Genomic DNA, 17,129 nt, shown 5'->3' with positions numbered 1-17,129 from the left:
TTCTTTTAAATAGGATTTTTGAAGATTTCAAGATGTTTTGGATGCACCCTTCCTTCTCATGACCTGAAGGCAAGCATTCTGAACCCTGGTGTAATTTTTGTGTGTGTTGTTTGACTCAGTGACAACACCACCCCGACATGTGCATGCGTCATTTATGTGAGGATGTGATCCTATTCATGGGTGCATATTAATGAGTTTATGCTAATGAAGTTGACATGATTTGTAATGGAAATCACCGTCATACGTCTTTCATGCATACCGGAAGGGAAGCCGGGAAGGCCTCTGTCTTGGGTAGACACGGTCTTGTCCCTAGCCCATCGTCGAGACGGTCGTGACCGGTATGGCATGAGGGGTATGTCGTGTGATGTGTCCAGCTGTTGTTTGAGATATATGCATTGTTATGCTAATCATGCAGGAAATATTACAACCTCCTGAGTCGACCGTAGATCGAGTCTTGTGCCAGTAACCCCCATACTTGCTTCGTACTACCACTCGTCTCTACAATAAGTAGGGTACGGTTCAGTAAGTTGTCAACCCCTTTCCTAGCACACACCGTACAGAGAGGCCGTGGTGGAAGATACTGGAGGCATCCGGTAGTCATGCCACCGGTTCCGGGAGCATGGGCGTTTCGGTTGTAGCCGAAGGGGGTAGCTTCCCCAGTTTTGCGCGCGGTATAAATTTTGTGATCCCATGTTACATCGAGGTTGTATCCTCCCCACTTAGAGTTTTGCTTGACAGGTGTCGTGGGTGATTCCACACACATGTGAGTTAAGCTGGTGTGTGCAAGTTAGGTGTGTTTCCAACAAAAAGATCGTAGAAGGAATTAGTCCCGATGGACTAATGAAATCCGTTACTCGTGGGTAAAGAGTACACTCTCTGCAGAGATTAAATCTATTCAAATGGTCGTGTCCATGGTTAAGGATTACAGTCTGGGATGGGTCAAGTGTCGGTCTTAGTGTCGGTCTTCGGAGGTGAAACTGTTAAACCAGAACTGGAATTACTACCTATGACTTGTGATAATTATGATTATTATTATTGTTGACTAACCCGTGTTATTATTGTTATTATCGAGTATCTTTGGGATGGTTCTACCTCCGGGATATTCACTATGATTGTTTATTTTAAAGCCCTTTATGTGGTGTCGCTCAGACGCCCGACTGTGGCATTTCTTTTAAAGCCCTGTATGTGTTGTCGCTCAGACGCCCGACTGTGGCATTTCTTTTAAAAGCCCTTTATGTGGTGTCGCTCAGACGCCCGACTGTGGCATTTCTTTTAAAGCCCTTTATGTGGTGTCGCTCAGACGCCCGACTGTGGCTTTTCTTTTAAATCCCTTTATGTGGTGTCGTTTAGACGCCCGACTGTGGCATTTATTTTAAAGCACTTTATGTGGTGTCGCTCAGACGCCCTACTGTGGCATTTCTTTTAAGTCCCTTTATGTGGTATCGCTCAAACGCCCGACTGTGGCATGTTTATTATTTATTTCATAATTTTAATATTGCTATGTTATTGCATATTCATATTTAACATGCTCGTACGCATCAGAGTTTTATTTATCATTGGTTACTGACGTCATGTTCATATAATATTTTCAGCACATCACTGTCATATTGTGCCTGTGTTCATAATGTTTGCGAGTACATTCAAAGTACTCACTGGCTTGTCCCTGGCTATTGTCTTGGCCAGATTATTTTGCGCGGAAGGGAGCGACCGTGTGGACAGTCCCGGAACTTAAGCAACGGTGATAGCAGTCTCGCGAAGATAGGAGTTAACCTAGTCAGCTGTTCCTGTGGAAACATGGAGTCCCATAGACACTGATGATCCACAAACCGCTTCCGCCATCAACCACTAGGAACCATTTGTTGTACTCACAGGCCAGAATGGTCTTGTACTTCATATTTTGTATTTTGCTTGGAATTTCTGTATCAAGTTGGTACCTCATCAGCTAACAGTTATCCTGGGGCTGGTGAGCACAAGGGCCATTTTCTGGAAATTAATACCCAGAGAATCGGTCCCCATAGTATATGAAAGTGACAACATATAAGACTCTCTATCATGAAGATCATGGTGCTATTTTGAAGCACAAGTGTGGAAAAAGAGATACTAGCATTGTCCCTTCTCTCTTTTTCTCTCATTATATTTTTTCTTTTTCTTTTTCTCTTTTTTTTCTTTTCTTTGGCCTTCTTTTTTTTGGCCTTTCTCTTTTTTTTAAAGTGCGAAGTCTCATCCCGACTTTTGGGGGAATCATAGCCTTCATCATCCTTTCCTCACGAGGACAATGCTCTAATAATGAAGATCATCACACTTTTATGGATTTACAACTCAAAGCTAGAACAAGATATGACTCTATATGAATGCCTCCGGCGGTGTACCGGGATATGCAATGAATCAAGAGCGACATGTATGAAAATTATGAAGGTGGCCTTGCCACAAATACGATGTCACCTACATGATCATGCAAAGAGCAATATGACAAAAGTAAAGTATGTCATAATGATGATGAACGGAACGGTGGAAAGTTGCATGGCAATATATCTCGGAATGGCTATGGAAATGCCATAATAGGTAGGTATGGTGGCTGTTTTGAGGAAGGAGTATGGTGGGTGTATGGTACCGGCGAAAGTTGCGCGACACAAGAGAGGCTAGCAATGATGGAAGGGTGAAAGGGTGTGTATAATCCATGGACTCAACATTAATCAAGAGAACTCATGTACTTATTGCAAAAATTTAGAAGTCATCAAAAACCAAAGCACTACGCGCATGCTCCTAGGGGGATAGATTGGTAGGAAAAGACCATCGCTCATCCCCGACCGCCACTCATAAGGAAGACAATCAATAAATAAAATTGTGCTCCAACTTCATTACAAAGCGGTTCACCATACGTGCATGCTACGTGAATCACAAACTTCAACACAAGCATTCTTTAAATTCATAATCACCCAACTAGCATAACTTTAATATTACTACCTCCATATCTCAAAACAATTATCAAGCATCAAATTGATCATAGCATCCAATTTACTTTCTATGATAGTTTTTATTATACCCAACTTGGATGCTCATCATTCTAGGACCAACTTTAAGATCATAGCAAAACCGTGCTGTTCTAAAATACTCTCAAAATAATATAAGTTAAGCATGAGAGACTAGAAATTTCTTCAAAATTAAGGTACCACCGTGCTCTAAAAGATATAAGTGAAGCACTAGAGCAAAAACTATCAAGCTAAAAAGATATAAGTGAAGCACATAGAGTATTCTAGCAAATTCTAATCAAATAGGCTTCTCCCAAAAGGTGTCTACAGCAAGGATGATTGTCGTAAACTAAAAATCAAAGACTAATATAATACATGACGCTCCAAGCAAAACACATATCATGTGGCGAATAAAAATATAGCTCCAAGTAAAGTTACCAATGAACGAAGACGAAAGAGGGGATGCCTTCTCGGGGCATCCCCAAGCTTAGGCTCTTGGCTATCCTTGAATATCTTGGGGTGCCTTGGGCATTCCCAAGCTTAGGCTCTTGCCACCCTTTATTCTATACTCCATAAAAGCTTTACCCAAAACTTGAAAACTTCACAACACAAAACTCAACAGGAAATCTTATAAACTTCGTTAGTGAAAGAAAACAAAACCACCACATAAGGTACTGCAATGAACTCATTATTTATTTATTTTGGTGTTAAACTTACTATATTCCAACTTCCTTATGGTTTATAAACAAATTTACTAGCCATAGATGCATTGAAATAAGCAAACAACACACGAAAAACAGAATCTGTCAAAAACAGAACAGTCTGTAGCAATCTGTAACTAACGCAAACTTCTGGAACTCTACAAATCCTACCAAAATAGGACGTACTGGAAAATTTATCTATTGATCAGCAGCAAAAAGAATCAATGCAAAATCACGTTTCTGTGATTTATTGAATTTTTTCTCTTGAGCGCAAAGTTTCTGTTTTTCAGCAGAATCAAATCAACTATCATCATAGTTTATCCTATAGGTTTTACTTGGCACAAACACTAACTAAAAGATAAAAACGCATCTAAACAGAGAGTAGATGCAATATTTATTCCTAAACAGGAGCAAAAACAAAAAAACATAAAGAAAAATTGGGTTGCCTCCCAACTAGCGCTATCGTTTAACGCCCCTAGCTAGGCATAAAAGTGAAGATAGATCTAACGAGTGCCATAATAATAAGATAGATCTTGAAGGCTCATCTCATATTCTCTACGTTCGGCAACAACTTTTCTTTGAGGCAAGCAAAAGTAATCAAAAGTGCTAAATTTAGTGGGACAAAGGTCCCCAAGATCAATCCCAGGAGGAACGGGTTCCTCCTTTGGCCCTTCATAGTGCACAACTATTTCATCACTAAAAGCATTCTTTTGGCAAAATCTTTTGAGCCTATACTCAAGAGAGTATCCTAGCTCATTGTTTCGAAGAGCAAAATCATTATTAAGTTCGTTAATGCAATCAACCAATACATTGGTAGGAACCTTTTTTCTAAGGTTTTCATTAAAAGCGACATAGTCAGAAGATTGAAAACGTCTAAATTCCTCTTGATCATAGAGGATTGCCTCTATGGGCGGACGACCGGCGTCCACCCTATAATGCGCAAAGATTTCTTTGGCCTCTCTTATGATAAATCTAAACTCATGAGCCAAAAAGATAGTAACAGCGCGCTTAACAGAAGAATGCTCAATATTAGATAATTCTAGGAAAATTCTTTGTATGCAAGGATGCATATGCATAAATTGTCTTTAATGTTCAACTACAAGCATAGCGATAGCATCCGCAAGACTACTAGTTCTATGAAGAATAGAACAACGCATGGAAGGTAAAGCACCGGCACAAGTAAAGAAATCTTGAATAACACCTTTGCCAATGATGTTACCACTACCGATTTGAAACTTTTTAGTATGCAAAATAGGGGGTTCATCGGCCGGAGCCTCGAGATTTTCTGTGTTATCATTATTGTCCATATCGATGATAATCTCCCCAATTTCAGACATAGCGGCAAACAAAAGCAAGGTGGAAGAAAGCGAGCGAAAAAGAGAGGAGGAGATTGGGAAAGAGAGGGCGAATAAAACGGCAAGGGTGAAGTGGGGGAGAGGAAAACGAGAAGCAAATAATGTAAATGCGAGGGAGATGGGTTTGTGATGGGTACTTGGTATGTCTTGAATTGAGCGAAGACCTCTCCGGCAACGGCGCCAGAAATCCTTTTTGCTACGTCTTGAGCTAGCCTTGGTTTTCCCCGAAGAGGAAAGGGTGATGCAGCAAGTGTAGCGTAAGTATATCCCTCAGTTTTTGAGAACCAAGGTATCAATCCAGTAGGAGGCTCCTCAAAAGTCCCATGCACCTACACAAACAAACTGAGAACTCCCAACCAACGCAAAAAAGGGGTTGTCAATCCCTTCACAGCCACTTGCTAAAGTGAGATCTAATAAAGATAGAATGATAAGATAAATATATTTTTGGTATTTTATAATGTAGATGAAAAAAGTAAAGATGCAAATAAAAGTAGATTGGAAGCAAATATGATAAGAGATAGACCCGGGGGCCATAGGTTTCACTAGAGGCTTCTCTCAAGATAGCATAAGTATTACGGTGGGTGAACAAATTATTGTCGAGCACTTGATAGAAAAGCGCATAGTTATGAGATTATCTAGGCATGATCATGTATATAGGCATCACGTCCATAACAAGTAGACCAACTCCTGCCTGCATCTACTACTATTATTCCACACATCGACCGACTCGTGCCTGCATCTAGAGTATTAAGTTCATGAGAACAGAGTAACGCATTAAGCAAGATGACATGATGTAGAGGGATAAACTGATATAAACCCCATGTTGTTATCCTCGATGGCAACAATACAATACGTGCCTTGCAACCCTTTCTGTCACTGGGTAAGAACACCGCAAGATTGAACCCAAAGCTAAGCACTTCTCCCATGGCAAGAAAGACCAATCTAGTAGGCCAAACCAAACTGATAATTCGAAGAGACTTGCAAACAAAACTCAATCATACATAAAAGAATTCAGAGAAGATTAAAATATTATTCATAGATAAACTTGATCATAAACCCACAATTCATCGGATCTCGACAAACACACCGCAAAAAGAGATTACATCGAATAGATCTCCACAAGAGAGGGGGAGAACATTGTATTGAGATCCAAAGAGAGAGAAGAAGCCATCTAGCTAATAACTATGGACCCGTAGGTCTATGGTAAACTACTCACAACTCATCGGAGCGGCAAGGATGTTGATGTAGAAGGCCTCTGTGGTCGATTCCCCCTCCGGCAGAGTGCTGGCGAAGGCTCCAAGATGGGATCTCGCGGATACAGAAGGTTACGACGGTGGAAATTGTGTTTCATGGTGCTCCTGGATGTTTTCGGGGTACATAGGTATATATAGGAGGAAGAAGTACGTCGGTGGCCGCCCGAGGGGCCCACAAGACAGGGCGGCGCGCCCTACAGGGGGCCGCGGCCCCCTATCTCGTGGGGTCGTCGGGAGCTTCTTGACTTGCACTCCAAGCTCTCCGGATCATGTTCGTTCCAAAAATCACGCTCCCGAAGGTTTCATTCCGTTTGGACTCCGTTTGATATTCCTTTTCTTCGAAATACTGAAATAGCACTAGTAGAAAAGTGGGGATTTGTCCTGGTTCGTAAGGGCCTTTAGTCCCGGTTCATGAACCGGGACTAATGGGTCGTTACTAATACCTCCCCCCTTTAGTCCCGGTTCTAACACGAACCGGGACAGATGGGCCTCCACGTGGCCGGTGCGCCGAGCCCAGGAAGGGGAGCCTTTGGTCCCGGTTGGTGGCACCAACCGGGACCAAAAGGCATCCACGCGTTAACATTCCAGTGGATGGGGTTTTTGTTTTTTTTGAAAGGGGGGGGGGGGGTTGGGGGTTTTGGGGGGTTAATTTAGGTGTTTCATATATTGTGTTAGCTAGCTAATTAATAGAGAGAAGTGTCCTCTCTTATGTCCGTGCTTGGTCGACGCTACTTACTATACATAGAGAGGCCCTCGACACGCTAGCTAGTAAGAAAATGAAGGGTACCATTAAGTACAGAAGTTCGTCATGCATACCGAGAGAAGTGATCGATCGACCTCTCCTTCTCCGAGAGATTGGTCGAACAACAAGTTTTTGTATTATCTATGCGACGCTAATGGCTACATACATATACAATATGTAAGATCTCTTAATTACAATCCCCTAGCAATTGAAATCAACTTCCACATGGTGTTCTCCGGCTTTATTGATGATGTGGTCAAGAAAGAATCCCGCCAATTCCTCTTGAAATGCTTTCATGCGATCTGGTTCTAGGAGTTCATTCCGCATCTACCACGTCTAATTTGAACAAGGGGGTTAATTAATACATATATATGAATGAAACTCAACAGAAATGATGGTGTAATAAAATGAAATTGTGAATATTATTGCTTACGCACTTCATATTGTCTTTTAGAGTAGCCGCACTTATTTTTCAAAGTCGCGTTGTAGATGAACTCGCACACGTAGTATCCACAGAAATCAATCCCTTGTTCCTGCCACAAGCACTTTACGAGAAATAGAGGTCAATCAAACTGATAATGAATCATTATAAATGGCATTTATGAAAGTATAGCTATAGAATCAATGGGAGATGCGCGCAACTAGCTAGCCAGTAGTACTTACTTTCGGGTATGTATATCGCAGCTCGCTTGGCAGTCCCGGAGTTTCTGCGGTGAACTGTTTCCAAACCTTGCAAAACAAATAATTATTATTACTTGAGATATCAGGAAATGAACAAAAAGTTGCCGATATGGTGCGATAATGATCGATTGAACTTACTTGTTGAGAAATTTAGTCATGTCCGCATAGGTTTCGGCATCTTTTCATATCGAGTCTAAGACGGTTACTAGTCCCCGCTCAAGCTTAATCTCCAGAAGAACATAGTGGAAGCTGCGCACGCATGCATAACTCATCAATTACATTACTATAACCTCGCTCGAGTAATAAGGGAAACCAAATATGCACACGACAGTAACACTCACTCGAAGTTGTAAGGAAAGAGTATGGTATCTTTGTTTTGATTTTTGATCAACGATTGTAGCAAGTTGTCCTCGCCCTCTTCGGCGTGCTTTTTAACCAGAAATTCATCTATGGAATTTGTGTTAATGAACCCAATATCATAAATTTCTTGTTTTCTGCACTCGACTATCTTCAATCTGCATAATATATTGAGCATAATTAATTATAAATACATGCAATGAAAGAGCCGAGCTATATATAGAGACTTAATGACAGAAATAGTACTTATAGGCAGTAGCAAAAGACCGTTAATTTATCGAGGGCCTTTTGATTGAAGAATGCGAAGAACTCCTCAAATGGAACACACAACAGATCAGTTCCAACGAGGTCGTGCTCCTCTTTAATGTTCAGATACAAACTATTCGTCCCCCCAGACTCTTTGTAGGTTTTCATGTACCAATTATGGAATCTTCGCATCATCGTTGTTAGAGATTTTTCATCTTTGATGAGAGGCTTCCCATACTCGTATCTCTGTTCGTCCACCTCCATGAAATCAGGAAGTTGATCGTCAGGCAGGTAATCTTGTAGATTGCCATAACCGGCCACCATCCCCGGAGCATTAGCGACGATGTTGCCGCTAGACACATTGAGTGGGGGGCACGATTGGTTTGCTTGTTCGCCGAGCTGGTCAATTTTTTTCGCAGCTGCTCGTTCTCTTGACCTTTGATGTCTGACAGTACTTCCCGACCGCTCCGCTTGGAGATATGTCTGTTCAGTAATGCGCTCATAGTTGGTTCTCGGCAGAGACTCTGCCGGTTTCCTCAGGGCATCGAGAGTGCGCTTTGATTTCACCGGATCTACCTTCTCCTCCGGAGGTGGATGTCTCTTTGCTTTCACCCCTTCAAAGAAGTCCTTCACGTGGGTCCGCACGATCGTCGCATTTTCCTCCTCGGTCCTCTCGTATGGTAACTTCTCTAGAGGCTTGAGAGGTGGACCGTATCTGTATTGCCTCCCGCCTCTAGTTGTGCTGCTAGACGCCGGAGCAGACGGAGCGGCTGCGGCGTCTGTCTTCTTTCATGCTTGCTTACGAGGTGGAGGAGAAGGACTACGACGCGCCGGAGCAGCCAGGGCGGCGGCGGGTCTCTTCCGCCCTTGCTGGCGAGGCGGAGAAGGAGGACGCTGGTGGCTGCTCGGGTGCGCTGGCGCAGGCGGAGAAGGAGGCGGAGTGCCGCCACGCGCCGGAGAAGGAGGCCCAGTGCCCTGATCGTCACTCGCCGTAGGAGGAGGCGGTGGAGCAGGCGGAGTGCCCTGACTCGCCGGAGGAGGAGGAGGTGGTGGAGGCGTCCAGTTCAGAAGGTTGATGAGCTCCTTCCGCCATAGGCATGGAGTCTTCAGAGCAGAACCCAGCCTAGTCTCCCCTTCACCAGTAGGGTGGTCAAGCAGGAGGTCCTCAAATCCCTCCGTTATTTCATCCACCATCACCCTAGCATATCCTTCTGGAATCTTTCGGCAGTGAAAAGTTGCGCCGGGTTCAGTAGGATAAACAGAGCCAACAGCTGCCTTGACCTTCAAATTCATCCACTACGTGATAGCATCCACGGGATAGCTGGCACGAGCCGTCAAGACATTCTCCGGCTGAAGCAGCTCGGTGGAAGCCACGCTGCTTCTCCGCTGAGATGGCGGGGTAGCTTCGGGGGAAGCTTCGGCAGGTCGTTTGCTATGATCAGCTACTTCTCATTCCTCTAGCCCCATTACCCTGTCGTGCAGCGCCAGCAGTTGGCCTTGCTCTGGTTTCTTCCTCCTCTCGTGAGTTTTGTAACCCCCTGCGTCCGGAAAACCAACCTTCCACAGAATGGAGCCTGGCGTGCCTCGTGTCCGTCCAGGGTGTTCAGGATTCCCGAGGGCCATTGTGAGCTCATCCTTCTCCCTGTCTAGAACGAACGTCCCTTGTTGCGCTGCATTGATATAGTGCCGTAGCCTCTTGACTGGTATTTTTAGTTGCTCGTCCGTCCAACGGCACTTCCCTGATACAGGGTCCAAGGTTCCGCCAACCCCGAAGAACCAAGTCCGGCAACGGTCTGGCCAGTTCATTGTCTCTGGTTCAATCCCATTATCAAGCAGATCATTCTCAGCCTTGGACGACTTAGGTCAGGCTTTGAGGTAGCCACCTGACCCCGTGCGATGGTGAAACTGCTTCTTCGCAGCATTTTGCTTGTTTGTCGCCGACATCTTCTTACTCTTTTTCCGATGTCTTGTGGGCCGCAAATGCGGGCCAGTGATCTTTGATCTTCTCATATTTGCTGATGAATTCTGGTGTGTCTTCTTTGTCGACAAACTTGTTCAGCTCTTTCCTCCACCTCTTGAATAGGGTTGCCATCTTCTTAAGAGCACAAGACTTGATTAATTGCTCTTTAACTGGCTTCTCCAGATCCTCCTCTGGCAGTAGGGTGAAATTTGCCTTCAGCTGAGTCCAAAGATCGTTTTTCTGCATATCATTGACATAAGACACCTCAGGTTCTTCCTCCTTAGGCTTATACCATTGCTGGATGCTGATCGGGATCTTGTCCCTAACAAGAACCCCGCACTGAGCAGAAAATCCGTTCTTTGTCCGGATGGGTTCAATCGGTTCGCCGTCGGGCGTGATTGCTGTGATCTCAAACTTTTCATCTGAGCTCAACTTTTTCTTCGGGCCTCGTCTCCTTACCGAAGTTCTGCTCGATCCGGAGGGCTAGAAAAAGGAAGAAAGACAAGAGTTAATTAATATGTGTACATATACCAAAACAAGGGATGCATCAATTAACTAGTCAGCATGGGCTTAACTAATATATATATATACCTGGTGGGACTCGGTTCGGTCACCGGAGCAGTAAGCACGGTCTCCTTCTTGTACCTCCATTGTGTCACCGGAGCCATCATGAACATAGCCCTCTTCTTGTACCGGCATTAATGGGCCAGAGCCATCATGAACATAGCCCTCTTCTTCACCCAGTCCTTCCAGCTGACCATCGGTGTCGTTGAGAAATGACGCAACTTCATCACTTCCTTGTGCGATTATGTCCCCCAACATTGCTTCTGTTGCTTCGTCTCGGGAGTGCTCCATAGTTTCTGCAAATATTTACAACATTTCAATTATTATTTAAACATGGTACAGATGGATATATATTAGTGGCAAACGTAGAACTAGCTAGCTAATCACAATAAGGAATCATGTTAGTGGCCTCGATGCTGCTTCTCTAGGGTTTGGGCTGGCCTCGACGACAATGCTCTTTTAACTTGGTAAATTTGGGTGGCCTCGAGAGAGTTAATTTGTCGGGTAGGGGCGCGGCGGGAGGGGGTAGTAGGAGACCAACATCGTTTTCTCTCTAGGGTTTGGGTGTCCTCAAGAGTTTTGGTCGAGCGAGAGGGCCGAGGGGGTTATCACGGTCGAGAGAGGGTATATATATCGACCGCCCCTCATGTCGAAGTTATCCGGGAGGGGGTTATATCGACAATGACGCGACATACATATACATGGGAAAATAATGTTATTGGGGAGGGGGTATCGGTACCCCCCCTCGTGTTAAAGTTTCTTCTTTCTCCTCTATTCCTTTCTTCTTCTTCTCCTCTTCTTTTTCTTCTTCTCCCTCGAGAAAGGAAAATAAGGAAAAGGAAGAAAAGAGGAAGAAGGAAGAAGGAGATCGAAGAAGAAGAAAAAGAAGGAGAGGAAAAAGGAAAATAAGAAGAGGAAGAAAGGAGAAGAAGAGGAGAGGAAGAAGAGGAGAAATAAATAAGAAGAGGAAAAAAGAAGAAAAAGAAGAGGAGAAGAAGAAAAAAATAGAAACTTCCTTTTCCTTATTTTACTTTTTCCTCTACACTAACCTAAAATGCACTAACCTAAAATCGACATCTACTAACAACCTAAATAAAAAATTAATACATATATGAAAAAACATATATAAACAAAAAAATTCTATGAACATTATATTCATACATACATAGCCACATCCATTCATCATATAGCTACCACATACATATATAAATTATATATATGAAAAAATGCAATGAACAAAAAAATACACATGTATGTATGAAAAAAAAAGCACTGAACACAAAGCCTCGACGGCGGCGGCTCACAACGGGGGCGGCCGGCGAGGGCGACGGCGAGGGCGGCGAGGGCGTCGGCGACGACCACGGTGGGGGCGCGGGCCGAGGCAGGGGCGTGGCCGGCGACGACGGCGACGGTGGGGGCGGGTCGTGGGGCAGGGGCGCGACCGGGTGCGCTCGGGGGCGACGGCGACGACGGGCGCGGGCGACGACGATGGCGTTGGCGGGGGCGGCGGGCGGCGACAGGGCAGGGGTGACGACGGGGGCGCGCGGACGGCGTCATGGCGGCGCGTGGATGGTGTCGGGGCGGCGCGCGGACGGCGTCTGGGCGGCGGGTGGCGTCGGGGTAGCGGACGGCGTCGATCTGGGTAGCCTGGTGGCGTCCATGAGCTCGGCATCGTCGGGCGGGCCGGGGGGTAACTGGCGATGTGTTCGTCAAATTTTTCTAAGTGTTGTATATATAGCAAGAGCATTGGTCCCGGTTCGTGAAACCAACCGGGACTAATGCCCCCTTTAGTCCCGGTTGGTGCCACCAACCGGGACCAAAGGCCTCTTTTCAGCAGCCCAAATGGCGGGAAGCGATGGCCTTTGGTCCCGGTTGGTGGCACCAACCGGGACTAAAGGGTGGGCATTGGTCCCGGTTAGTCACACCAACCGGTACCAATGCCCCCCCTTTAGTCCCGGTTGGTGCCACCAACCGGGACCAAAGGCCCCTGTGCTGCCCGCAGCGCGACGAAAGTTTAGTCCCACCTCGCTAGCTAAGAGGGCTCGAGTGTGGTTTATAAGCGTTGTTGCACCCACCATCTCGAGCTCCTCTCAACTGCAGGCTTTCGGGCCTCATCTGACACTATGCTGCGGTGGGCCTATTGGGCCTTCTGCGGGCCTGAATCCTGGCCCAGGTTGGGTTTCTAGTCGTATTCAGGCCATAGTGGCCCAATAGGTGGCAGTTTTTTTTTGTTTTTTGCATTATTTATTTGCTTTTGTTTTTTGCTTTATTTTTTAATTCTTTTTGCTTTTAGTTTTAGAAAAATTATAAACTTTCTGTTAGTGCCATTAGTTTTCAATTTTGAAAAAACTTTTTTTGTTTTCTTTCTTACTTTATTTATTTTATTTTGTTTCTAATTACAACAAAATACTTATTGTTGCTATTTTTATTGTTTTCCTGTTTTTTTGTTTTGTTTTCTGCATTATTTATTTTCTTTTGTTTTTTGCTCTATTTTTTAATTATTTTTTGCTTTTAGTTTAGAAAAATTATAAACTTTCTGTTAGTGCCATTAGTTTTCAAATTTGAAAACACTTTTTTTGTTTTCTTTCTTTCTTTCTTTATTTTATTTTTTTTCTAATTACAACAAAATACTTATTGTTGCTATTTTATTTTATTTCCTGTTTTTTTGTTTTGTTTTCTGCATTATTTATTTTCTTTTGTTTTTTGCTCTATTTTTTAATTCTTTTTTGTTTTTAGTTTTAGAAAAAATATAAACCTTCTGTTAGTGCCATTAGTTTTCAAATGAACTCTGAAAAAGTTGAAAGCTGGCATGGTATCATAAATTCACCCACATAGCATGTGCATGTATAAAACGGACAATGGTATCATACTCGTCTGTTACAAAGTTGGCATGGTATCATCATAATAGTTGCAGGAGAATGTCTTCACTTTTTCTTTGCTTGTGTCATTTGCTTATTGCGTCGTAACCATGTATAATCTTCATAGTTTATCAGGATGCTGGGGTCAGCCTTGACTTTGAAGGGAGGAATTTCATGAAAATTTTCATAATCTTCAGACATGTCTGTCTTGCCCTCCACTCCCACGATGTCCCGTTTTCCTGAGAGAACTATGTGGCGCTTTGGCTCATCGTATGATGTATTCGCTTTCTTATCTTTTCTTTTTCTTGATCTGGTAGACATGTCCTTCACATAGATAACATCTGCCACATCATTGGCTAGGACGAACGGTTCGTCAGTGTACCCAAGATTTTTCAGATCCATTGTTGTCATTGCGTACTGTGGGTCTACTTGTACCCCGCCTCCTGATAGATTGACCCATTTGCACTTAAACAAAGGGACCTTAAAATCATGTCCGTAGTCAAGTTCCCATATGTCCACTATGTAACCATAATATGTGCCCTTTCCCCTCTCGGTTGTTGCATGAAAGCGGACACCGCTGTTTTGGTTGGTGCTCTTTTGATCTTGGTCAATCGTGTAAAATGTATTCCCATTTATCTCGTATCCTTTCCAAATCGTAACATTCGAAGATGGTCCCCTGGACAACAAGTACAACTCATCACAAACAGTGTTGTCACCTCTGAGACGTGTTTACAACCAACTGCTGAAAGTCCTGATGTGTTCACATGTAATCCAGTCGTCGCACTGCTCCGGGTGTTTGGAGCGCAGACTGTTCTTGTGTTCATCGACATATGGGGTCACCAAGGTAGAGTTCTGTAGAACTGTGTAGTGTGCTTGAGACCAAGAATATCCATCCCTACATATTATTGAGTCCCTTCCAAGCGTGCCTTTTCCAGTCAGTCTCCCCTCATACCGCGATTTAGGGAGACCTATCTTCTTAAGGCTAGGAATGAAGTCAACACAAAACCCGATGACATCCTCTGTTTGATGGCCAATGGAGATGCTTCCTTCTGGCCTAGCGCAGTTATGGACATATTTCTTTAGGACTCCCATGAACCTCTCAAAGGGGTACATATTGTGTAGAAATACGGGGCCCAGAATGACAATCTCGTCAACTAGATGAATTAGGACGTGCGTCATGATATTGAAGAAGGATGGTGGGAACACCAGCTCGAAACTGACAAGACATTGCACCACATCACTCCTTAGCCTTGGTATGATTTCTGGATCGATCACCTTCTGAGAGATTGCATTGAGGAATGCACATAGCTTCACAATGGCTAATCGGACGTTTTCCGGTAGAAGCCCCCTCAATGCAACCGCAAGCAGTTGCGTCATAATCACGTGGCAGTCATGAGACTTTAGGTTCTGAAACTTTTTCTCTGCCATATTTGTTATTCCCTTTATATTCGACGAGAAGCCCGTCGGGACCTTCATACTAAGCAGGCATTCAAAGAAGATTTCCTTCTATTGTTTGGTAAGAGCATAGCTGGCAGGACCTTCATACTGCTTTGGAGGCATGCCGTCTTTTTCGTGCAAACATTGCAGGTCCTCCCGTGCCTCAGCTGTATCTTTTGTCTTCCCATACACGCCCAAGAAGCCTAGCAGGTTCACGCAAAGGTTCTTCGTCACGTGCATCATGTCGATCGAAGAGCGGACCTCTAGGTCTTTCCAGTAGGGTAGGTCCCAAAATATAGATTTCTTCTTCCACATGGGTGCGTGTCCCCCAGCGTCACTCAGAATAGCTAGTCCGCCGGGACCCTTTCCAAAGATTACGTGTAAATCATTGACCATAGCAAGTATGTGATCACCGGTACGCATGGCGGGCTTCTTCAGGTGATCTGCCTCGCCTTTGAAATGCTTGCCTTTCTTTCGACATTGATGGTTGGTCGGAAGAAATCGATGATTGCCCAGGTACACATTCTTCCTGCAGCTTCCCAGGTATATACTATCGGTGTCAAGTAAATAGTGCATGCATGCATGGTATCCCTTGTTTATCTGTCCTGAAAGGTTACTGAGAGCGGGTCAATCATTGATGGTCACGAACAGCAACGCCTTTAGGTCAAATTCCTCCTATTTGTGCTCATCCCACGTACGTACACCATTTCCATTCCACAGCTGTAAAAGTTCTTCAACTAATGGCCTTAGGTACACATCATTGTCGTTGCCGGGTTGCTTAGGGCCTTGGATGAGAACTGGCATCATAATGAACTTCTGCTTCATGCACATCCAAGGAGGAAGGTTATACATACATAGAGTCACGGGCCAGGTGTTGTGATTGCTGCTCTGCTCCCCGAAAGGATTAATGCCATCCGCGCTTAAAGCAAACCATACGTTCCTTGGGTCACTGCAAACTCATCCCAATACTTTCTCTCGATTTTTCTCCACTTCGACCCGTCAGCGGGTGCTCTCAACTTCCCGTCTTTCTTACGGTCCTCACTGTGCCATCGCATCAACTTGGCATGCTCTCCGTTTCTGAACAGACGTTTCAACCGTGGTATTATAGGAGCATACCACATCACCTTCGCAGGAGCCCTCTTCCTGGGGGGCTCGCCGTCAACATCACCAGGGTCATCTCGTCTGATCTTATACCGTAATGCACCGCATACCGGGCATGCGTTCAGATCCGTGTACGCACCGCGGTAGAGGATGCAGTTATTAGGGCATGGCTGTATCTTCTGCACCTCCAATACTAGAGGGCATACAACCTTCTTTGCTGCGTATGTACTGTCGGGCAATTCGTTATCCTTTGGAAGCTTCTTCTTCAATATTTTCAGTAGCTTCTCAAATCCTTTGTCAGGCACAGCATTCTCTTCCTTCCACTGCAGCAATTCCAGTACGGTACCGAGCTTTGTGTTGCCATCTTTGCAATTGGGGTACAACCCTTTTTTGTGGTCCTCTAACATGCGATCGAACTTCAGCTTCTCCTTTTGACTTTCGCGTTGCGTCCTTGCATCGACAATGACCCGGCGGAGATCATCATCATTGGGCACATCGTTTGGTTCCTCTTGATCTTCAGCAGCTTCGCCCGTTGCAACATCATCGTGCACATCGTCTGGTTCCTCTTGATGTTCAGTAGCATCACTGTATTCAGGGGGCACATAGTTGTCATCGTAATCTTCTTCTTCGCCGTCTTCCATCATAACCCCTATTTCTCCGTGCCTCGTCCAAACATTATAGTGTGGCATGAAACCCTTGTAAAGTAGGTGGGTGTGAAGGATTTTCCGGTCAGATTAAGACTTCGTATTCCCACATATAGGGTATGGACAACACATAAAATCATTCTGCTTGTTTGCCTCAGCCACTTCGAGAAAATCATGCATGCTCTTAATGTACTCAGAGGTGTGTCTTGAACCTTACATCCATTGTCGGTTCATCTCCGTGCATTATATATAATTAAGTGT

Source organism: Triticum aestivum, chromosome 3B, assembly GCF_018294505.1.
Source record: "Triticum aestivum cultivar Chinese Spring chromosome 3B, IWGSC CS RefSeq v2.1, whole genome shotgun sequence".
Taxonomy (NCBI): Eukaryota; Viridiplantae; Streptophyta; class Magnoliopsida; order Poales; family Poaceae; genus Triticum; species Triticum aestivum.
The sequence above is the reverse complement of the archived record's forward strand: the minus strand, read 5'-3'. Positions refer to the sequence as shown.